Source organism: Gossypium hirsutum, chromosome D08, assembly GCF_007990345.1.
Source record: "Gossypium hirsutum isolate 1008001.06 chromosome D08, Gossypium_hirsutum_v2.1, whole genome shotgun sequence".
NCBI classification, from domain to species: Eukaryota; Viridiplantae; Streptophyta; class Magnoliopsida; order Malvales; family Malvaceae; genus Gossypium; species Gossypium hirsutum.
The window spans coordinates 17930506-17956987 of record NC_053444.1 but is presented as its reverse complement, the minus strand read 5'-3'; the positions used below and the strand labels follow the sequence as shown (position 1 = coordinate 17956987).

Sequence of the window (26482 nt, the reverse complement as noted above, 5' to 3'; positions counted from 1 at the left end):
CGGGTTTGCCATTGACTCCATCAAAGAAGGATTCAGTTTGGGTTATAGTTGATCAGCTTTCAAAGAGTGCGCATTTCATAGCAGTCCGTACCAATTATTCATTTTAGAAGTTGGCAGAGTTGTATATTGCTGAGATTGTTCGTCTTCATGGGGTTCTAGTTTTGATTATTTCTGATAGAGATCTAAGATTTTGGAAGAGTTTGCAGGAGGCTTTGGGATCGAAGCTTACTTTCAATACGACTTATCATCCCCAAACTGATGGTAAATTGGAGAGGGTAATTTAAGTGTTAGAAGATATGTTGCAAAGCTGTGTGATTGAGTTTAGTGGTAGTTAGGAGCGATATCTTCCCTTAGCAGAGTTTGCTTACAATAATAGTTTCCAAACGAGTATTTGCATGGCACCGATTGAGGCATTGTATGGTAGGAAGTGTTGAACTCCTTTTTGTTGGATGAAATTGGATGAAAAGCTTGTTGTTGGACCAAATTTAGTTCGTGAGACTGAAGAGAAAGTAAAATTGATATGTGAAAGGTTGAAAGCAACAACATATAGGCAGAAATCTGTAAAGGATTTAAAGCATCAAAATATTGAGATTCAAGTTGGTGATAAGGTTTTCTTGAAGGTCTCCCCATGGAAGAAGGTTTTATAATTTGGAAGAAAGGGTAAGTTAAGTCCAAAGTATGTTGGACCTTATGAAGTTGTTGAGAGGATTGGACCATTAGCTTATCGACTCAAGTTGCTGCTAGAACTTGAGCAAATTCATGATGTTTTTCATCTATCTACGCTATGGAAGTATCGTTCGGATCCATTGCATGTTGTGTCAGTTGAAGAGATGAAGGTTTGACCTAATCTTACTTATGAGGAAGAACCAGTTGAGATTCTAGCTCGTGTGGATATGGTCTTGCGAAATAAGAGAGTTCCATTGGTTAAGGTTTTATGGGGCAATCACAAAATGGAAGAGGCTACTTGGGAAACCGAGGAAGTGATGAGAGTCAATATCTTTTCTTATTTAGCTCAGGTAATTTCAAGGAAGAAATTCCTTTAAGTGGGGGAGAGTTGTCACACCCCAAAATGGGGCCTAGGAGTTTTAGGGGTATTTTAAGAATTTTAGCCTATATAAGCATGGAATTTTGTAAGGTTGGTACTTGACAATGTTTTCAATAATGGTTTTCATAAAGTTAAGTCAATTTTTTGAAACAAGTTTTAAATGTCATTAATTTTAGAAAACGGACAGATTTGTAAAATGTATAAGCTGTGAGTCTTTATGAAGCAATTAAACTAATTTTTCAAAATCAACCTAAAGCCCTCCATTTTGAGTTTGTTTCAAGAAAAAGCTTTGCTCTCTTCTTGTTTGTGTCCTTTTTCTCTTTTAAGTCCTTTTCATCGATTTTGGTTGCTAAATATTCTCCCTTTTGATTTCTGTCAATTCTCAAGCCATTTATTGCCAAAATATTCCAAGAAAACACCTAAAAATCTCACCAATTTCATCATCTCGGATTTGTGTTGAAAACTCTATTTTTCTTCCGTCAAAGGTAATCAATCGTCTTTCAATTAGTTTAAAATGTTATTTAGTTCTTTAAACTGAATTTTTAGCCCTTAAAATCCATGTTTTAGATAAAAGCCAAAAATCGGGTCTTTAATGGTGAATTTCCATTTTGTAGATAAAACATTGGTTTTAAAGTGTTTTTAATTAGGTTTAATCTAATTAGAAGCTTTCTAAAGTAACTTTGAAGTTTCATCAAGAATTTCTAGGGTTTTCATGAATTTTCATTGTAATGGCAAAAGTTTTGTCGAAATGTTTCGCTACCTTAAAACGTGTAGTTTTGTATAGTTTAAAGGTTAAGAATTATTTGTAGATGAATATGTAGATGAATGGAATTCATTTAGTGTGAAAATATTAGGCGTAGACTGAGTTTTTCAAATTTTAAGTTTGTCGTGCTAAAGGTTTTGGTTAGAAAAGAGTGCAACTTAGGCTTGTGTTTGTGGCTGCTTGAGTTGAGTTATTAACTGATTATTGACTGAATATATGTGTGGTTTGTCTTGCTGAAGTGTCAGAGTCGATAGGACCTCCAACGAGTATAGATAAAGGCAAAGGGAACCTTGTCTAAGCTTTCTATTTTTCAACAAAAGCGAATATTTCTGTGAGTGTTTTAGAATCGGTTTTCGTAGATGATTCATTGTGTATTTGGGAATTTAGAGGTAGCTTAAACCCCTATTCTAAATTCCAAGTGTATGTTTTTTCATACCTATAATTAAACATGAGATATTTTGTTTGTGAAATTGTGAAATCACGAATATATGAGATTCTATGTTATGTGATATGAGTTTATGTTGACTGTTGTGGAAGTGAATATAAGAGTATATTTTTCATGCCATGTGAAGGTAAGTACGGGGGTATGTTCTCCTACATTATGTTAGAGATTACATTATGTTAATAATATGAATATGCAACGAATATGTGCGGAAAATCGATAAGTAAACATGTGATATTAATATGGATATTTTGGCCTTGTGACTTAATGAGACTGTTGGATATAGTTGGCATGCCATAGGATTTTGAGTACTCACCTATGTGTGTTGTGATATATGGGGTGCTGAGGCCCAGGGATAATGTTGGAGAGATAAGGGAATGTGAGTCGAGCTCCATTCATCGGGATATACATGTGTGGTGTGTTGGAGAGCGTTAGCTATACACTTCACTTATAGGATATGATTGACTCTACGTGTCATAGCCCTTTTTCAGTGGTGTTGAAAATAGTGGTTTCGGGACCAGAAATTTGACAAGTAAGTTCGTAAATATTATTATTTAATATTTACGTATCAAATATGATATTAAAATAAATTTTTAATTGGTAATTTATGCTATTTGAATGAATAATTAAGTTTAAGTGGTATGACCCTAAAGTCAAATGGTTTTAGAAAATGAAGTATCAGGACCTTGTTTTTATAAAATGAGCCGTAAATATTTTTATAAATATTTATGGAGTGTTATTAAGGTTGTATTAAAGTTTCGTTAAGAAATTTTAATGTTTAGATAGTTAATTAATTAAAAGGGACTAGATCCTAAAGGATGTAAAATTTGATCACTATTAGATTTGAATGAATAAATGGCTTAATGATTATAAGTGGAAAGATAACTATGGTAAATATACCATTTTTAATTAGTGGGACAGCAAGAGAGCTTTAAACTTTTGTTTTATTCATGTGTAAATGTTAAAATAATTAAAAATAAGTAATAAAATTAAAATAAAAGATGAAAATTATCATTTGCTTCTTCATTTCTTCTTTAAACAAAATGAATACTCCATGGAAATATATTCAAGGTTCATCCATTGAAAGATTCATGCATGTAAGTCCGTTTTGAACCCGTTTCTCATAATTTTTATGTTTTTGAGATCGTTGCAACTAGGCCCAGCTAGTCCGTATCTTGGTTTTTGAAACTGTTGAAGACTTTGAATGTTTTTATTGACGAATCTTTGTGACTTTAGATGTTAAATGACGAATTTTAAGTATTAGTTGTTATTTATAAGTATTTTGTTAAGTAATTTTTAATGATTTAAATGTTTAGGGATTAAATTGCTAAAGTAATAATAGTTCAAGGACTTGATGTGAAATTGTTACAAATCTAGGCTGTAATGGAAGCTATTGACATTCGAATGGTATGGGTTTTCAATAAAATTGGTTTATTTGTATGATTAAGACAAAGGGACTAAATTCAATAAAAATGAAAAGTTGAGAGTAATTTTGTAAAAATCTTGAAAAAGACTAAATTGCATAAAATGAGTTTATTTTACTGTCTGAATTAATGAAATGAATGAAATTATTAATTTAGATCAAGAACGAGTGGAAAATCAAAGAGAAGAGAAAGTTACCAAATATCCCCTGTACTTAGTCATTGCCACAATTTAACCAGGTAAGTTCGTATGAACTGTAATCATTCTAATGTTATATAAATTGAATATTTGTTATGTCATTTTAATGCAATTGGATTATTTTATAAATGTACCAATGTTATGATGAATTGATGGCTACTGAGTCCTGGTTGAACCTTAGGAATTCGTAGGATACAAATGAAATGTCATTAGGGATTTCATGTTTTGGGTGCTGGTCTTGAATGTCCTACCGATGGCTGAGGTCCTGCATTTATTGTTGATGCTCCACAGCTCGTATGAGCAGCATCGTGTAGCTTACATTCTAACCCATGGCTCTTGTGAGCAACAATGTATAGAAAAGGTTACGGTTATATGTTAAAGCACACTTCGTGTGAGCTTACCCGAGTATCCGATGATATTCTAAGTGGTTCAACAGACATGAAAATGATAGGAACATTAAATGTTTAAATGAACTATATCATGTATTAATGAAAAGGATTGAAATTGTAAACTTCAATGGAACTATGCTTATGTTCATGAAAAGGTTGTATGAATCAAATGATGTATTTTCTCATGAATTGGCTTATCAAGTGGTTGATCCCAAAAAGAGTTATTTATAAATGCACTAACTTGTGTAATGATTATGATGTTTAGGCTTGTAACTAGCTCATTGTTATGGTTGATGTTTATGCTAATGCTTTGTTCTATACAAATAAAACAGGTAATAAAAAGGAATGAAACGGTAAGTTCATAATTGGGATATAATATGATGATATGGTAATGTTAATAAATTAAAGGTTATGTTCATAGATGGTAAATTTCATATATTTTGGATGATCTCATATGTAACATGATGTTATACGTAAAAAGAGATTGATAAATTAAATGATGTACTTATATGTGAGAAATCTACTTATGCTATGGACGAATTTACCTATATCATGGATAAGTACACTAACTCGTGAATTGATAATGTTTTTTAGACTTATGCTAAGCATTTAGAGTGGAATGGTAAGTAAGAAAATGTTATGGTTCATTGTCTTATGAAAAGGTTGATGATTGTGTAATACAACTTATAAAATCCTATTATGTTATGAATGAAAAGTATATGTATTGTTCAAAGACTTACCCATTTGTGAGTTGATGGTTATGTAGTTTTATAAATTTTAAGGCATTGGTATAGGTTTACAATTATCCTATAAATTTCATTATTGAAATGGAATATTATATTTAAAGTTTATATGAGCTTACTAAGCATTCATTGCTTATGTCGTTATTTTCCTTTACTTTACAGATTATCAAAAGCTCAATCGGTTGGAAGTTCGTCGGAGATTTATCACACTATATAGTGGACAAATTGGTAGTTTTAGTGTAATTTGGTTACGGTTTATAATGGCATGTTTAGGACGATTGTAATGGTATTATAATGCATATGTTAATGACGTTTTTGTATGTGTAAGCTTTGGAAAGTTATATTGGTTTAGTACATCTTGACACATTACAAAATTATGCGATGTTGATTACTTTAAAGTGCTTGTAAATATGATTCAGTTGGCATCTTGATGATAGATTGAAAATGGTTACTTGTGACAAGTTTTAGTTCCTAACTGAACAAGGTTATTATATTTGAAAATGCTTTGAAGGTGATTTTGTAAGTATACATTATGTAAGTTAACTATGTTGGTACATTTAGTGCCTTGACACAAAAGGAACTTGTGGTCTAGTGGCAAGGTGGCATGCTATGTAGCTACGAGGTCTGAGGTTCAAGTCCTGGGTTGTGCAATGAATTGTTATTTTGCTGCTTGAGTCATGTAAGTAGCAGAGTTGGAGTGAAATACTGCTGAAGGAAGTTTGAATTGGTTATAGAGGAAGTTGAGGAGAGAATTGTGGAGAAAATCAAGGAGTGGTTGAGAGGGAGAGTAGTGCCGAATTAGGGCACTGGTACTCAAGGTTTCAGCTAGGCTTGTGCCGAATTAGTCACTTGACAGTACAAGCTTTCGCTTTTGGGAGTGTTTTTCTGTGACGCCAACTTCGGGTTACTCTGTTTTCACGTTAAGTGCACATTTTGGCAAGTATCGAACTCGTTTCTGCTCTTCTTGATAAGTTGCCAGTTCTTTGACAACGATCACAGTTTTGACAGAACTTATTAGCATCTTTAAACATGGTGGGCAAATAAAAACAAGATTGGAGAACCTTTGCAGCAGTTCTCATGCTTCAAGAATTTCCACCATAAGGTGCAGAATGACAATGATGCAAGATACTTTGAACTTCATCATTTGGAATATATCTTTGAATTACTTGATCTACACACTGCTTGAATAGAAATGGCTCGTCCCAGTAATATTACTTGACATCATGAAGAAATTTCCTTTCTCCTTGATGATTGAGCGCAGGTGGTAGCAACCCACTAACTAGAAAGTTAACAATATCAGCATACACTGGCAGTGCCATAACCAACAATATCTACTCATCAGGGAATTCATCTTTAATCATTTGACCATCACCATACTTATTCCCTGCTTCCAATCATGACGAGTGATCAGCCACTTGATTTTCAGTGCCTTCCCTATCTTTGATTTCCAAATCAAATTCCTGCAGCAATAATATCCATCTAATGAGTCTAGGTTTGGCCTCTTTTTTCGTGACCAAGTATTTGATGACTTTGGTGCCCACTAAACAAGCTCTGAATTTTTCAAAGGCAAAAACCACTTCTAACAATTCTTTCTCCGTGATGGTGTAATTGAGTTGTGAATCTGTCAGCGTGCGACTGACATAATATATAGCATGAAATATCTTGGCTTTTCTTTACCCCAGCAATTCTTCGACAGCAAAGTCACCTGCATCACACATTAGTTTAAATGGTAGAGTTCAGTCTAGTGCAATGACTATAGGTGTTGTAATTAATCGCTCCTTTAACTCTTCGAACGCCTTTGAGCATAACTCATCAAAATAAAATGGTTTGTTTTGCTCCAACAATTGACATAGAGGCTTTGATATCTTACAAAAATCTTAATGAAGCAACAGTATAATCCAGCATGACTGAGGAAGCTTCTGATCCCTTTCACTAAAGTAGGTGGTGGCAACTTTTAATGACTTCTATTTTTTCTTTGTCGATGGCAATTCCTCAATGTGAAATCTTGTGGCCCCAAAACAAAGCCTTCACAAACCATGAAGTGGAATTTTTCCAAATTTAGCACCAGATTTATTTCTTGAAATTGACAAAGTACTAACTCTAAATTTTTAGGCAATCTTCAAAAGTGTTTCCAAACACCAATAAATCATCCATAAATACTTCAAGGAACTTCTCCACCATGTCAGAAAATATTGCCATCATGCAACACTAGGAGGTTGTAGGGGCATTACATAACCCAAATGGCATTCTTCTGAAAGAAAATGTTCCATAAGGACAGGTGAATGTAGTATTTTCTTGATCAGTAGGAGATATGGCAATTTGGTTGTATCCTTAGTAGCAATCTAAAAAATAGTAAAAGGCTTTCCCTACTAGTCTGTACATCATTTGGTCTATAAGAGGCAGAGGGAGATAGTCATTCTTCGTTGCTTTGTTGAGCTTTGGATAATCTATACAAACTCTCCAACCTGTGACGGTACGGGTGGGGATGATTTCGTTGCTATCATTATTGACTACTGTGACTCCTCCTTTATTGGGTACGCATTGAACAGGGCTCACCCAAGAGCTATCAGAAATTGGGTATATAATTCCAGCATCCAACCATTTCATAATCTCTTTTTTAACTACTTCTTTCATGATAGGATTCAGTCTCCCTTGCTATTCAACAGATTTGCCATGGAAATCTTCAAGTATTATTTTTTGCATGCAGATTGTTGGGCTAATTCCTTTGATATCTGCAACTAACCATCCTAAAGCTTTATTGGATTTTTTTAAGACCTCCAGTAATTGCATCTCCTAGTTTGTTGTATGCTCAGTAGAACTAAGCATACTTCAAATGCACTGGTAATTGCTTCAAATCTAGCATAGGTGGATCTTCTAATGACAAGCAAGGAGGGTTGAAAGAGTGACTTGATAAGTCTAATGATTCAAAGCTTCTTTTTCATCCATTTTCAAATTTTTTTATTTCCATCAGTTCTTCAGATTCTTCAGTCATTTCATTTAATTTGACAGAGTCTGCATCAAAATTGTTGTACACATGTCTTAGAAATTCTTTTTGAATTACAATGTCAACAAATTCTACAACATAGCATTCTTCATCAGGGTCTGAACACTTTAAAGTATCAAACACATTAAATGTCAACTGTTGGTCATTAATTCTCAAGGGAAACTCACATTTTTGTACATCATTCAATGTTCTACCAATTACTAAGAAAGGTCGTTCAAGTATTATAGGTACCTGTTTATCTACTTGACATTCCAAAATAATAAAATATGTTGGGAAGATGAACTTGTCAACTCTTACTAGTACATCTTCAATTTTACCTTCTAGATGGACATATGATCTATCAACTAGTTGTAGTGTGATTGTAGTAGGTCTTGCCTTTCCTATCCCAAGTTTCTTGAAAACAGACATAGGCATTAGATTGATACTTACACCTAAATCGCATAATACTTTGCCTACATAATAGTTTCCAATCCAGCAAGGTATAATAAAACTCCCTGGATCTTTTAATTTTGGTGGTAGCCTATTCTTCAGCATTATTGTGCACCCTCTAGTAAGGGCAACAGTGTCGAACTCCCCTAACCTTCTCTTCTTGGATAGGATATCTTTCATGAATTTCACATAGTTAGTTATTTGTTCAAATGCTTCCACCAAAGGTATGTCGATGTGTAATTGCTTCAAGACCTCTAGAAATTTCTTGAATTGAGCATCTTGTTTCAAATTTTGGGAACGCTGGGGAAAATGTGGCAGTGGCCTTCCTTCCATTTGTTGAGGTTGCCCAGCCATGGAATTTGTATTGGCTCGGCAAGAAGAATTTGCTTCTGTATGTTTTTGTCTACTCCCATCTTTTTTAGTTTGTTCCACTTCTAGTTTCATAGTTGTGCTTCCAGGAACTTCTGAACTTTCCTCCTCAAAAAAGGTATCATTCACAACTCCTAGCAGCTGAGTGCCACTCTAGAGTGTTATGAATTTACATTATTCCTTTCCATGAGATTGAGAACTTTTTGTGTCACTAGGCAATGCTGCTTGTTGTCTAAAACTTAATGCAGTGGTAATTTGTCCCACTTGATTCTCCAAAGCTCTTAAGAAAGTTGTCTGGCTCTAAATAATTTCATCATTCTTAGCCATATACTCTTTTAATAGAGCTTCTGTAGCTGACGTTGAATATGACAAAATTTTTTAGACATTTTACTGCAGCAATGGTTGACTGTGTCCCGGTGGTACACCAACCACATTCTGTCTAATAACAGTGTTGGCATTTCCCATTCCCTAATTACTCCAACTAAAATTTGGATGTTGTAATTTGGATATTGTTTCCACCCTGGATTGTAGGTGTTGGAGTACGGATTGTTGTTGCTACGATCAAAATTCCCCATGTAATATACAGAGGCTGGATTGGATGGGCATTCATCAAAAACATGGTCTTCTCCACAGTATACGCATGCTAGTTCTGCAACCTTCATCTCTTGCACTGCAGAGGGTCTTTTCAGAGTTTTAATAATATTTGTTAAATATGATACTTGAGCTAAACATATAATCGCATCAAGTTCCATTACTCCAACAACACTTCTGGCAGTACCAACTCTAGTAGCGGGGTACTGATAATCATTATTTGCTATTCTTTCCAAAATTTCATATGCTTCATTATAGGATTTGTCAAGCAACGTCTCATTAGGAGATGCATCCACCACTATTTACGTATGAGCATTTAATCCATTGTAGAACATTTCTATTTGTGTCAAATTTTGAAAACCATGCATCGAGCATTTTCTATTTAGTTCCTTGAAACGCTCCCATGTTTCGTATAATGTCTCATCTTCAGGTTGCCTAAAAAATGTAATGGTGTCCCTAATCTTTACATCTTGGAGTGAATTGTGTTAGATATTTCTACTTAGGTACAATCCTCCAAACATGAATGCCAAGATTTCTGCAGAGACACGACCGTGTCTTAAGCCATGTGGACATTCGAAATAGGGACACATGGCCGTGTCCCAGCCCATGTCTGTGCTCGCGTAACTCACTGACTTTGGTCACACGGCCAAGCCACATACCCGTGTGCTAAGCCGTGTGAGCATAGTAACTTGTACCCTTAAGAAGCTATAAGGGACACACGGCCGTGTCACCTGGCCATGTGTCACACATGGCTGAGACATACGCCCGTGTCTCTGTCCGTGTGGATGAAAATATGTCATTTTGCATGCCATATTTCTCACCCAATTTGGCACCAACCAGAACTCAATATTATGCACATAAACAAGCCAAAATCAAGTCTTAAACATGTAATATTTCACTTACAACCAATATGCCCTTAGGCACCTCAAATGACAATATTCAAACATGTATTTTCATATATATAATTTAACCAAATAAACCATCAATTTACCAAGCTAATTTGCATCCTTTCATACAAATTCATTTATCTACCAAAACATACCATTTGGTACCAAAATGTATTTCAAACACTAACATATTTAAACATATATATACCATACACATCAAGGTACAAATTCATCACCAAATCTTCACATCACAAACACATGTACAAAATGCACATTTAGCTAACATTTACGTTTCATCATTCTATCACAAATCAAGCCACACACTAAATATGATAAGGCCATTTATATATACATATAATAAAATATACCAAAACACAAGTCTAAGCGTATGGCCAGAACCACAACATCACACATAGGCCAACATTATCCAAAATAACCTATACATGCCATTACAACCAAATGTAACTAACTAAAAGTACCAAAAGAGTTGATGGATAGTGTGATATAGCTTCGACAAGCTTCCAACCCGAACAAGCTTCCGAATTACTATAAAACACAAAAAATAACACAGAGTAAGCATTTAAACTTAGTAAGTTAGTATTGCTTAGAATTTAACTTACCATTTTAAATCATAATTAAGGTAAGCTAACATAGCATGTCCTAACCAATTTCCCAAAAGCCTAAACACATGTTCATCAACAAATTAGCCATGTAAATCAAATATAAAATCTAATACACATGGATGAATTCAACAAGTAATCACATTTCATATACATGAATTATTCATTTCATATATCAATGTATCATGTACTATCAGTTTCATGTATTTCATGTAAATACCTGTAATAGTTCATATCGAGCCCATATAATCTCGCAACATATTTGTGCCCGTTGAACCATTTAGAATATCGTTGGATACGCGGGTAGTACACAAGAGTATACTGAACTGTAATCCATCAATTCTTGTACATGTATGCTCAAACGAGCTCTGAATCGGTATGCTTTTACGAGCTGTAAACGGTAAGCTCCTCCTATCTAAATAATGGTAAGATCATGCATGCTGAGTATTGGTAAGCTCATATGAGCTAAAATCGGTAACCCTAATGACTTGTCATTTGTATCCTATGAATTCCTAAGGTTCAAACGGGGCTCGGTAGTCTTTGTACGTCGTCAGATATGCGATCAGTATTCATTCATGGCAATTACACAATTTGCAAACATATAATTTAATTTAAAAGATATAAGTGTACAATTTAATTACACGAACTTACCTCGACAAGTGTACATAGATACGGAGGCAACTAATACGAGATTTTATCTTTGCCTCGATCTAACTCTGTGCAAGGTCTGACAGGATTAATCCAAATGAATTTAACCCAATTCAATATAGTTCACATGCAATTTATTCCAACATTTAATTTTGGTAAAATTATCATTTTACCCCTATACTTTAATCCTTACCCAAACCTAGCCGATTTTTATACATATTAATAGTAGCTCATGTATTTCATAAATTAACAATTTTACCACATAATATTCTTTAGTTTCCAATTTATTCCCTATTTGACAATTTTACTAAAAATTCATTTACAAAAGTTGTTTATCTAACAACAAAAATTCATTTTCTTTCATCAAACTTCAAAACTCAAGCATGATCATTAATGGAAAAACCCTAATACTTTAACAGTTTCACAAATTAGTCCCCGAGATAGCTAGATTAAGCTACAACGATCCCGAAAACCTAGAAATCTTTAAAAACGGGACAAAAATGCATACCTAATTAAAGGATTAAAGAAGGCCAAATGTTAAGTATGAAAATGGCTTCCTTTCCTCTTGAAAATCGGTGGAAGAAGATGGAGAAAGATGATAGCAAATTTAATTTTATTTTAACTTATCATTTATTAATTAATTACTTAATTAACCTTTAAAATTAATTACCATATAAGGAGAGTTGTAACAAGCCATTATCATCCACTAACACACTAATAGGCTAATTACCATATAAGGACCTCCACATTAATGTACTATGACTATTTAATACCTTTAGCTATTAGAACTCAACTTTTGCACTTTACGCGATTTAGTCCTTTTTATCAAATTAAACATGTAAACGGTAAAATTTCTTAACGAAATTTAAATATGGTATTTCTATCAAGCTGTAGACCATAAAATAATAATAAGATAAATATTTTGACCTCAGATTTGTGGTCCGAAAACCACTGTTCCAATTTTACTAAAAACGGGTTGTTACAACTCTCATTTTAAATGAATTTTTGTCCCCAAAAATCTCACCAGAAAAGAAGTTCGGATATTGCTTTCTTATAGCTTCCTCAAGTTCCCAAGTATCTTCTTCTGTTCTGTGTCACCGCCAAAAAACTTTTACTAAAGCTATATTTTTATTTCTCAATTTTTTCACCTCTCGTGCCTGAATTCTGATCGATTCTTCACTGTATATCATATCAGGCTGAATCTCGACATCTGTCGGAGAGATAACATGTGAAGGGTCATATCGGTACTGTCATACTATAGACATGTGAAAGACACTCTGAATCCTTTCATGCGTTAATGGTAAAGCTAGTCGGTATGCCACAGGTCTGATTCTTTTAGTAATCTCGTATGGCCCGATAAATCGCGGACTTAGCTTCCCTTTGCAACCAAATCAAAGAATTTTTTTTCTTGGGCAAAACTTTCAAAAATACTCTATCGTCAACTTGGAACTCTATATCTTTACGTTTAAGATCCACATACGATTTTTGACAATCTAAAGTTGCTTTCAAACTATCTCGGATCACTTTCAGTTTTTCCTCAGTCTCGTGAATCATATCAACCCCCTGTATCTTTTTCTCACTAAGTTTAGTCCAGTATAACGGAGTTTGACATTTACGACCGTATAGAGCCTTATATGATGCCATTTTTATGATCAATTGAAAATTGTTATTATACTCGAATTCAACTAACGGTAAATATTTCTCCCAATTGCCTTCGAACTCTAAAACACAACAACGAAGCATGTCTTCGATAATTTGAATCACTCTCTTGGACTAACCATCCGTCTGAGGGTGAAATGCAGTGCTAAAATGCAACCGCGTACTGAGGGCTTCCTATAACTTTCTCTAGAATCACGATGTAAACCGGGGATCTCTATCCGAAATAATGGAGACTAGTACTCCGTGTAACTTAACAACCTCAGAAACATATAACTCAGCTAATCTGTAAAGTGCAAAATATGTACGTATTAGAATACAATGTGCGGACTTTGTCAAATGGTTGACAATAACCCAAATGACATCTTTCTTTTTCAGAGATAGGGGTAACCCCGATACAAAGTCTATAGTAACTCTATCCCATTTCCACTCAAGTATCATCACCGGTTGTAACAGTCCTGAAGGTACCTGATGTTCAGATTTAACTTGCTAACATATCAAACATCTAGATACAAAGTCAGAAATCTCGCGTTTCATTCTTGGCCACCAACACATCTATCTCAAATTATTGTACATTTTATTTTTTCCCGAATGAGCAGACAAGCTACCACTATGAGCTTCGTGTAAGATTTTCTGTATGGGTTTTGGATTCTTCGGTACATAAAATCTACCTCTGAATAGTAAACAATCATCGGGTCCTATCTAAAATTTTGAATCAGAAGTCAACTCACTGTACCCGTTTAGCTAACAACTCACCATCACATTTCTTAGCTTTGAAGATCTATTGTAAAAACATCAGTTTAGCTTTTAACTCATCTAAGATCGAGCCATCTTTAGATAATGGCAGTCGGGTATTCATCGCTCGTAGAGCAAACAAGGACTTTCAACTCAAAGCATCAACAACTACATTTGCTTTACCCGGGTGATAATTAATGACCAACTCATAATCTTTCAACAGTTCGAGCCATCTGTGCTATCTTAGATTGAGATCTTTCTGCGACATTAAAGAATTTAAACTCTTGTGATCAGTAAATATGTGACATTTTTCACCGAATAAATGGTCACCAAATTTTCAATACAAACACGATAGCTGCTAACTCTAAATCATGACTCAGATAGTTCTTTTCATGTGACTTTAACTGTCTGGACGCATAAGCTATCACTTTGCCTTCCTACATCAAAACACAGCCTAAACCATTTAAAGATGCATCACCAAAAATCACGAATTCTTTACCCGATTCAGGCTGAACCATAACTGGTGCTTTGGTTAACAGTGCTTTCAACTAGTTAAAACTTTGTTGACATTTATCAGACCATTCAAACTTGACATCTTTCTGTAGTAATCGCGTCATCAATGTAGCTATCATTGAGGACCCTTTTACGAATCTCCGGTAGTAGCCAGCTAATCCCAAAAAACATCTTACTTCAGATACGTTTCTCGGTGATTTCTAGTCAACAACTGCGAAAATCTTACTCAAATCAACTCTGATGCCTTCAGTCGATACTATATGTCCCAGAAAACTAAATTGATTATCTTGCAGAGTTTGCAGAATAATTCTCAAGTGCTCGGTATGTTCAAACTTGTCTCAAGAATAAATCAGAATATCATCAATAAATACCATAACAAATTTGTCTAAATACGGTTTGATGATTCTTTTCATCAAATCCATAAATATTGCATGTGCATCAGTTAAACCAAACAACATCACAAGAAATTCATAGTGTCCGTACCTAATTCTAAGTACAGTTTTCGGCACATCTGAATCTTTCACTCGTAGCTGATAGTAACCGGAAAGGAGATCAATCTTCGAGAATACTGTGGCTCCTTTCAACTAACCGAACAAATCATTAATTCGAGGCAGTGAATATTTTTTCTTGATTGTAACCATGTTGGGCTGACGGTAATCAATACACAATCTCATCGATCCGTCCTTTTTTCTTAACGAATAGAATCGGTGCACCCCAAGGTGAAAAACTGGGTCGAGCAAAACCCTTATCTATCAACTCTTGCAACTGTGCTTTCAACTATTTTTACTCTATAGGAGCCATTTTATAAGGTGTTATCGATATCGGTGATGTTCCCGGTACAAGTTCTTTAGCAAATTCGACATCTCTGACCAGTAGTAATCCAGGTAACTCATCTGGAAACACATTGGGATACTCACAAACCACCAGTATTGATTCAAGCTTCGATTCTGACACTTTAGTATCCAATACATATGCAAGGTAAGCATTGCAACCTTTTCTCATATATTTCTGCGCTGACATAGCTGATATCACAATTGGAAGCCCACTAGAATTATTTGATTCAATACGAAGCATCTCACCATTCTGACATTTTAATACGATAAGATTTCATCTACAATTTACCACAGCATCATACAGAGTTAGCCAATCCATGCCCAAAATCACATCGAATTCATCAAATTGGTAATAGCATCAAATTAGCTAAAAAACTGTAACCCCGAGTCATCAAAGGACAATTCTTGAAGACTTTATCAACTAGCACATACTGACCTAGGGGGTTCGCCACTTTAACCAGGAATTCAGTGGACTCAACAGGTAAATTCTTACTAGACACTAAATTTGTCCACACATAAGAATGGGTCGATCCGGGATCAATTGAAGCAGTTACATCAGTATCATAGATAGAGAAAGTACTTGTAATAACATCTGGTGTAGAAGTATCCTCGTGTGCGTGAATAGCATTAGCCCTAGCTGGTGCTCGGGCCTCAGATCTCATAGTAGAGTTTTTCGTCGCACCAGGGCTACCACTCACATTTTTGGGATTACGAGGTGGTCTACCTTTGGCAGTTGTGTTGTTCGGCCTCAACGTCTGAACTTTCTCTTTCTCAAATTTCTCAGGACAATCTCTAAGATACTGATCAAAAGAACCACATCTAAAACACTCTCCGCTTTTCATTCGACACTCACCATAATGTGGTCTATTACAGCGGTTGCACTTGAGTCTAGTGTTTCTAACACTACCTACACTCACTATAGATGTAGCCTGAGGTTTAGGACTGGAGCGTCTGGTATCTCTGTCTCTATTAGAATGTCCCAAAAAAGTAGTAGAACGGTAGGGATATTCTTTAGATTTATTCGATGCTAACTGGTATGATTTTCCCGTCAATCTCTTTCCCAAATCTCTGGCTTCAATCTCAACATGTCTTTTCTCTTTACTCAACTCTTCGGCTTTATGTGCCCGATCAACCAGTACAACAAATTCTTTCAACTCAAGGATTGCGACTAATAGCTTTATATCTTCGTTTAATCCATCTTCAAATCATTTACACATTGCAGTCTCAGTCGAAATGCACTCTCGAGCATATTTACTCAAACGAACAAATTCTCACTCGTATTCTGGTACGGTCATGCGACATTGCTTGAGCTCTAGGAATTCTTTACGTTACCGATCTAGAAACCTCTGACTGATGTATTTCTTATGGAACTCCATTTGAAAGAACTACCAAGTGATACACTTTCTTGGCACAACAGAAGTCAATGTATTCCACCATTACTAAGCTGAATCTTTTAGTAGAGATACTGCACACTTCACACATTCAGTCGGTGAAAAGGATAACTCGTCAAAAACCCTGATGGTATTCTCTAACCAAAATTTAGCTCACACAGGATCATCATCGGTAGTAGATCAGAATTCTTCAACCCCGTACTTACAGATCTTATCAACAGGAGGCTTACTAACTCGAATAGGATTCGTACCTTGATGAATAACAAGAACCGATTGGGAAACATGAGGGGGTGGAGGTTATTTAGCAGACGGGTTCATTCGTATAAACTTGGTGAACTATTTATTCATCATGTAGAAGAAGGCTTCCTTAGCCTCTCCTCCCTAGCCCTCAGATACGGGTCTAGCACCACTCAAAGCAACTCCGTCAACAGAGGCTTGAGCTCTCCTCCCTAGCCCTCAGATACGGGTCTAGCACCACTCAAAGCTACTCCGTGAACGGAGGCTTGAGCTTTATGAAAACATGTTTTAAAACGGCCAGGAGATATAACACTATCACAAGTTATTTAATGGCATCTATAGCTAGACTTGAACACACTACATTCAGTCTGAGAATCGACTAAACAGTAGCTCTGATACTAATAGATGTAACACCCCTAACCTGAATCCATCGCCAAAACAAGGTTACAGAGTATTACCAGAGTTTACAGATCAAACAGACAGAATTTCAAACATTTCATATCATATATATTCGTGTTAAAAACCAATAGAAATCATACATACTGTCCCTTATACGAGCCCTTAAGGCTCAAATTACACATTAGAAGCAAATTGGGACTAAATCAAAAACTCAAAAAATATTTTGGAAACATTTAAAATTTTTAAAGCTGTAGGGGTCACACAGTCGTGTGGCTCACATGACCAAGAGACACACTCGTGTCTTAGGCCGTGTGGAAATTCAAAATAGGGACACACGGCCGTGTCCCAACTCGTGTCCGTGCCTGTGTAACTCACTAACTTGGGTCACACTGCCAAGCCACAAGCCTGTGTGCTAAGCCGTGTGAGCATACTGACTTGTACCCTTAATAAGCTACAAGGCACACAGCCGTGTCACCTGGCCGTGTGTCACACACAGTTGAGACACACGCCCGTGTCTCTATACATGTAGACGAAAATAGGCCATTTTCCAAGCTACATTCCTCACCCAATTTGGCACCAACCTAAACTTAATATTATGCACATCAACAAGCCATAACAAGACAACCACAACAAGCAAAAATCAAGTCTTAAACATGTAATATTTCACATATAACCAATATGCTCTTACGAACCTCAAATAACAATATTCAAACATGTATTTTCATATATATAATTTAACCAAATAAATCATCAATTTAGCAAGCTAATTTGCATCCTTTCATACCAATTCATTTATCTACCAAAACATACCATTTGATGCCAAAATACATTTCAAATACTAACATATTTAGACATATATATACCTTACATATCAAGGCACCAATTCACCACCAAATCTTCACATCACAAACATATGTACAAAATGCACATTTAGCTAACATTTACCTTTCATCATTCTATCACAAATCAAGCCACGGACAAAATATGATAAGGCTATTTATATATACACATAGCAAAATATACCAAAACACAAGCCAAAGCATATGACCAGAACCACAATATCACACATAGGCTAAAATTAGCCAAAATAACCTATACATGCCATTACAACCAATGGTAAAAAACTAAAAGTACCAAAAGAGCTAATGGATAGAGTGATATAGCTCCAACAAGCTTCTAACTCGAATGAGCTTCCGAATTACTGTAAAACACAAAAAATAACACAGAGTAAGCATTTAAGCTTAGTAAGTTAGTATAACTTAGAATTTAACTTATCATTTTAAATCACAATTAAGGTAAGCTAACTTAACAGATCCCAACCAATTTAACCAAAAACCTAAACACATGTTCATCAACATATTAGCCAAGTAAATCATATATAAAATCCAATACACATGGATAAATTCAACAAGTAACTACATTTCATATACATGAATTATTCATTTCATATATCAATGTATCATGTAACATCACTTTCATGTATTTCATGTAAATACCTGTAATAGTTCATATCGAACTCATATAATATCGTAACATAACTGTGCCCGTTGAACCATTTAGAATATCAGTGGATACGCGGAAAGTACACACGAGGTGTACTAAACTGTAATTCGTTAATTCTTGTACATGTATGCTCAATGAGCTCTAAATCGGTATGCTCTTACAAGCTGTAAACGGTAAGCTCCTTCGAGCTGAATAACGGTAAGCTACTCCGAGCTAAATAATGGTAAGCTCGTGCGAGATGTGTATCACTAAGCTCCTATGAGCTGAAATCGGCAACCCTAATGACATATCACTTGTATCCTACGAATTATTAAGGTTCAAACCGGGCTCGGTAGTATTTGTATGTTGTCGGGTATGTGATCGGTATTCATTCATTGAAATTACATAATTTACAAACATATCATTCAATTTAAAACATATAAGTTTACAATTTAATTACCAGAACTTACCTCGACAAGTGTACGTAGATACGGAGGCGACTAATCCGATATTTTCTTTTTGCCTCGATCTAACTCCGTACGAGGTCTAAAAATGAAATTCCTTTGCAATTTTAGTCCATCTTTCAATTTAGTCCAACATGTAATTTTTTCAAAATTACCATTTTGCCCCTATACTTTTAATTCTTTTGCAATCTAGTCACTAGGCTCGAAAACTGAAATTCATGCAATTTAATACTTACCCAAGCCTAGCTGATTTTTATAAATATTAATAGCAGCCCATGTATTTCATAAATTAATAATTTTACCACATAATATTCTCTATTTTCCAATTTAATCCCTATTAGACAATTTTAGTAAAAATTCTTTTCAAAAAGTTGTTTATCTAACAACAACCATTCATTTTATTTCACCAAACTTCAAAGCTCAAGCATGCTTATTAATGGAAAAACCCTAATACTTTAAAGTTTCACAAATTAGTCCCCGGGCTAGCTAGATTAATCTACAACGATCCCGAAAACATAGAAATCTTTAAAAACGGGACAAAAATGCATACCTAATTGAAGGATTAAAGATGGTTGAATGTTAAGGATGAACATGGCTTCCTTTCCCCTTGGAAATCAATGGAAGAAGATGGAGAAAGAAGATAGCAAATTTAATTTTTATTTTAACTTATCATTTATTAATTAATTACTTAATTAACCTTTAAAATTAATTCAAATTACAAAAACTGCCAAGCCATTATCATCCACTAACATGATAATGGGATAATTACCATATAAGGACCTCCACATTAATGTTTTATAGCCATTTAATACTTTTAGCTATTAGAACTCAACTTTTACACTTTTCGCGATTTAGTCCTTTTTATCAAATTGAACATGTAAACAATAAAATTTCTTGACAAAATTTTTATACGGTATTTCAATCATGTTGTAGAACATAAAATAATAATAACATAACTTTTTTGACCTTTGATTTGTGGTCCCAAAACTACTATTCTGATTTCACTAAAAATAGATAGTTACATCTTGGGTGAGCCTTGTTCAGTGTGTACCTAAGAAAGGAGGAGTCACAGTAATCAGAAATGATAATAATGAACTCATTCCCACACATACCTTCACAGGTTGTAAAGTTTGTGTGGATTGTAGAAAGTTTGTGTGGATTGTAGAAGCACTATTTTCCTCTACTTTTTATAGATCAGATGTTGGATAGACTAGCAAAGAAAACCTGTTACTAGTTTTTAGATGGCTACTCAGGGTACAACCAAATTGTCATATTTCCTACTGATAAGGAAAATACTACATTCACATGTCCTTATGGAACATTTACTTTCAGAAGAAGGCAATTTGGGTTATGTAATGCCCTACCAAGCTTCCAACGTTGCATGATGGAAATATTTTTTGATATAGTGGAGAAGTTCCTTGAAGTATTCATGGATGATTTCTCGGTGTTTGGCAACACTTTTGAAGATTGCCGAAAGAATTTGGAGTTAGTACTTAGCCAATGTCAAGAAACAAATCTGGTGCTTAATTGGGAAAAATGTCACTTCATGGTTTGTGAAGGCATTTTTTTAGGCCACAAGATTTTAGATCAAGGAATTTCCATTGACAAAGCAAAAATAGAAGTCATTTAAAAGTTTCCACCACACACTTCAGTGAAAGGAATCAAAAGCGTCCTTGGTCATACTGAATTTTACCGTTACCTTATCAAGGATTTTTTCTAAGATATCAAAGCCTCTATGTCAATTTTTGGAGCAAAACAGACCATTTCATTGTGATGAGTTATGTTCAGAGGCATTAGATGTAACATCCCAATTTCGGGCCTAGTCAGAACAGTGGTTTCGGTACCATAAATTCGATGAGGAAAAAAATTATTTTATTATGTTTTTATGGTCTACAATTTTAGAAATTTCAACGTTTGGGCACTCAATTTAGTAAAAAGGACTAAATTGTAAAAAGTGCAAAAGTTGAGTTCTATATGTTAGAGGTGTCCAATTGTTATGAAATTTTAAATTTGAGGTCCTTATATGGTAATTAGACTATTGGTTAAGTTGATAGACAAAAATGGACATGGTTAGGCATGTTTCTAAAGATTTTCATTTAGGGCATTTTGGTCATTTAGTTATTAAAATGAATTAAAAACAAAATTAAAAGCCAATTTTTGTCCACCTTCAAGATAGGGCCAAATTTTACAAGGGGGGAAGTCATAGTTAGGGTTTTCAAGCTTCCAAGCTCCATAATCAAGAAGAACAAAATCCGGAATTAGACCAGGGAAAGAAAAAGGTTGAAGACTAAAGTGTTAGATTTGATCATATTTTGTACCGAGGTAAGTTTACGGTAAATAAATGCAATATTTCAATAATTATTATTAATACTGTTATTTTCCAGTAATTATGTAATTACTTCATGAAATTATTTAATGTTGACTTAAGTATGAGATGACAGAGACTCAGTGATAACAGCCCCGTTGAAACATTGGGAATGTATCGGATACAAATGTCATGACATTAAGGGAATGAGATCCAATGTAAGACCATGTTTGGGACATGGCATTGGCATCATTGATATTATGAGAGGTCCCATGTAAGACCATGTCTGGGACATAGCATTCACACCGAGATGAGAGGTCCCATGTAAGACCATGTCTGGGACATGGCGTTGGCACCGATATGAGAGGTCCCCCATAAGACCATGTTTGGGACATGGCATGGGCACCGATATGGGAACTCCCATGTAAGACCATATCTGGAATATGGCATTGACAGTACAGAAAACATCCCATATAAGACTATGTCTGGGACATAGCTTTGGTATGTATTATCAGAAAAGAGACCCGAGTATCCTTAGTATTCCAAGCGATTCAACGGGCTAGTAAATAGACCATGTTACATGAAAGTTTAGATAAAAGCATAATAATAAATTCAAGTGAGTTATAAGGATTGAGAATATCTCAGTTATCAGTTGAGAAATAAATTTCAGCAATGGAGGAGTAAGTTATAATCATGAGTTATTTAAGTAAGCAAGTAAGTAAACAAGTAAGTGAGTAAGTAAAGAAGCGAGTAAAGATTCTAATGTTTGATGAAATTTATCAGTATCATTATTTATGATAAATGTTGTTATTTATTTGCTTGTAAACTTACTAAGCTTTATGCTTACTTCTTTTATTTTCCTTCTTTTATTGTATTGCAAAGCTAATTCGGGTATCTTAAAGACGTCGGAGAGCGCTCACACTATCAACAACAATAACTCGGTATTTTATGATGATCAATGTTTGAGCTATAGCATGTATAAGGACTTAGTTATTTTGAATGTATGTCCTTATGATATTGATAAGGGTTGATGTGTAAATATGTGATAATATTTAGCTATTAAAATGGCTAAATAAGAATATGTTTGGTATTATGAATGCCTAGGTGATAGTTTATACCTAGAAATTATGAAAGAGTAAAAATTTGCAATGAAACAGTTTTGGGATAGCAGCAATGACGTGACTTTAAAAAATCACAAATGATAGTATAAAATGAATTAGAGAGTGAATGATATATAGAATTAAAGATTATCGAGTCTATTTTCACAAAAAAATAACGGTGTAGGCAAAGGAATTTTATATTCTGAGATACTTGAATTTTGGTTAGACAGGGTCAGAATAATTTTTGGAGTCCCTAGTTCTGAATTTAGAAAATCATTAAAAATTGTTCAAAAATATTTATGAGTTGTAATGTACATTTCTAGATTTCTTAGTGAGTCTATTTTCTGTAGAAACAAGTTAGAACACTATATAAAAATCATATGATGAGAAAATTGATTTTTAGTGAGTAAATGTCAGAACCGTCAGGCAGTGAAACATGGAAGACTTTAATGAATAAACTGTACTAATTGGCTAAACCAAAAATTCTGAAACTTTTATGGTAAGAAAATATATGAATCTGGTTTCAGGGAAAATTTATGGATCTAGATTTTGAGTTTCATAACTCAAGTTATAATTAAATTAGTGACTATTGCGCAGGTGCACAGCATTATGGAGAACAGTGAAATAAATTTTAAAAGCAAATTTTTATGCCCCAAACTAATAAGTTAAGTTAAGTAACGCCTCATGCTCAACTCAGGAAACGGTCTCGGGTAAGGGGTGTTACATTTGTTGGTATCACAGTAAGGTTTAGTTGGTTCTCGGAATATTCAGTATGAATAATAGTCTAGTTATACATGTCATACTTGTATTTTGATAGTGTAACGACTTCTAACGATTTAAAAATGTTTTCTTTTATAGTTATGGATCCCGAACGAGCTGGTACAAATGATGTAGAGAGTAATGCGCCCACTCCCACAGAAGGGACGGTGCCACAAGATGTTAGTGAAAGGCCCATTACAGTTAGTCAGGGAGGAGAAGCTCGAGAAGCCTTCTTCCAAGCTATGAATGAATGGTTTGCCGAGTTCATTCATACGAATCCGGCTGTTAGACCTCCTCCGCTTCATGATTCTCAGGTTCCCCATGTAGCTTCCCCAGCTGCAATTATAGTTATAAGAGAAAGACCACCAGTTGATAAGATCAAGAAACAAGGGGCTGAAGAGTTTCGGGCTACTAAAGATGATGATGCAAAGAAAGCTGAATTTTGGCTTGAGAATACTATCAGAGTTTTTTATGAATTATCCTGTACACCTGAAGAATGCATGAAGTGTGTTGTCTCACTTCTCAGAGATTCGGCCTATCATTGATGGAAGACTCTTGTGTCAGTGGTACCAAGTGAGAGAATTACTTGGGATTTCTTTCAGGAGGAGTTCCGTAAAAAGTATATCAATCAAAGGTTTATAGTTCAAAAAAGAAAAGAGTTTCTTGAGTTAAAATAAGGTAAGATGACTGTGATCGAGTATGAATGTGAATTTGTCAAACTTAGTAAATATGCTCGGGAGTTTGTGTCCACCGAAGCTAATATGTGCTAGAGATTTGAAGATGGGCTCAATGATGATATCCGACTGTCAGTGAGTGTTTTAGAAATCAGAGAGTTTGTTGTTCTAGTTGAAAGAGCCTGTAAGGCAGAATATTTATTAAAAGGAAAAGAAAAGAGAAAAGCTGAAATTGAAGTGCAAGACACGAAGAAAAGGCAAATGAGTAGATCATTTCAGTCTACATCCAAGAGGCCTAGAGAGTTCTCTAGTGGATCAAAATTTTCAGCCGGGTATTCTAGCCGAAACAGAGGCAGAAGATTTGAGGGTCCAAGAGCTCAGACTACTACTGTCGCAAGTACAGGTAGTACTCGACCACCTAGGCTAGGATGTCCCCAATGTGATAGACGTCATCCTGGAGAGTGTAGAGCAAATGAAAATGCTTGCTTTAGATGTGGTACACCAGATCACTTTATTCGGGATTGTCCTGAAACAGTTAAAAGAGAAGTAATACCGAGTGCGATATCGACAAATGCTTCTACTAAAGGCAGACTACAGAGGAATTCGGGAGCTGGAGCAAGTAACAGAGGTATGTCCAGAGACTCAGCAGTTAGACCAGATGTTAGAGCAGTCGCAAGGACATACGTTATACGTGCTCGTGAAGAGGCATCCTCCCTTGATGTGATTACGGTTACATTTTCTCTCTATGATACTAGTGTTATTGCTTTGTTTGATTTGGGTTCCACCCATTCCTATGTTTGTATGAGATTGATGCCTAATATGTACATGCCTATAGAATCTACCGAATTTGTGATTAAAATATCGAATCCATTAGGCCAGTATGTGTTTGTAGACAAAGTATGTAAAAGTTGCCCTTTGATGATTAGAGGTCACTGTTTTCCAGCCGATCTCATGCTATTGCCATTTGATGAGTTTGATGTAATTCTTGGTATGGATTGGTTGACTACCCATGATGTGATAGTGAATTGTGTAAAGAAATACATTGAGTTGAAATGTGAAAATGGTGATATTATCCAGGTTAATTCAGATGAGTCAGATGGTTCTCTCGCTATGATTTCTGTTATGTTTGCTCAGAAATGTTTGAGAAAAGGGTGTGAAGCTTATCTTGCTTTTGTATTGAATACTAGAGATCTAGAGTTGAAAATTGAATCAGTGCCAGTGGTACATGAGTATTTAGATGTGTTTCCGGAAGAATTGACAGGTTTACCTCCTATTAGAGAAATTGAATTTGGTATTGATTTGATTCTAGGTACAACTCCTATTTCTATTGCTCCTTATAGAATGGCCCCGTTGGAATTGAAAGAATTGAAAGCTCAGTTGCAGGAATTAATTGATAAAGGTTTTGCAAGGCCTAGTTGTTCTCCATGGGCTATACCAGTGCTTTTTTGTGAAAAAGAAAGACGGTTCGATGAGATTATGCATAGATTATCGGTAGCTTAATAAGGTAACTATAAAGTACAAATATCCACTGCCTAGAATTGATGATCTGTTTGAAAATTAAAGGGAGTTACTGTGTTTTCCAAGATAGATTTCAGATCTGGTTATTACCAGTTGAGGGTTAAAGAGTCAGATGTTCCGAAGACTACTTTTCGGATTAGGTATGGTCACTATGAGTTTCTTGTGATGCCATTTGGCTTGACTAATGCTCCTGCTATTTTTATGGACTTAACGAACAGAATTTTTAGACCTTACTTGGATAAATTTCTAGTTGTGTTCATTGATGATATTCTGATTTATTCTCGTGATGGGATTGAACATGCCAAGCATTTGAGAACCGTTTTACAGATTTTGAGAGATAATAAGCTTTATGCCAAGTTTAGTAAAAATGAATTCTAGCTTCGGGAAGTTGGATTCCTTGGACACATTGTCTCATGTGATGGAATTAAAGTTGATCCAAGTAAAATTTTAGCAATTGTTAATTGGAAACCTCCTAAAAATGTATCAAAGGTTAGAAGCTTTCTTGGATTAGCTGGTTATTACAGACGATTTGTAAAGGGATTTTCCATGATAGCTACCCCGTTGACAAGGTTGTTACAGAAAGATGTTAAGTTTGAATGGACTGAAAAATGTCAGTAGAATTTTGGCAAGTTAAAGGCATTGTTAACTGAAGCTCCTGTTTTAGTACAGCCAGAACCAGGTAAAGAATTTCTGATTTACAGTGATGCATCCTTGAATGGATTGGGTTGTGTACTTATGAAGGAAGATAAAGTAATAGCTTATGCTTCCAGACAGTTAAAGCCATATGAGAAAAATTACCCGACACACAACTTAGAGCTAGCTGCCATTGTATTTGCGTTGAAGATCTGGAGACATTACTTGTACGG

At 35.0% G+C, this 26482-nt stretch overlaps 1 non-coding gene across 1 annotated transcript; it reads left to right on the top strand.

Annotated features, from left to right (window-relative positions):
• The first annotated feature begins 9752 nt into the window (after positions 1-9752).
• On the top strand, positions 9753-9859 carry LOC121220632 (small nucleolar RNA R71). Its single transcript, XR_005917852.1, has one exon. It is a non-coding gene; the product is annotated as a small nucleolar RNA R71 (small nucleolar RNA).
• The last annotated feature ends 16623 nt before the right edge of the window (positions 9860-26482 follow it).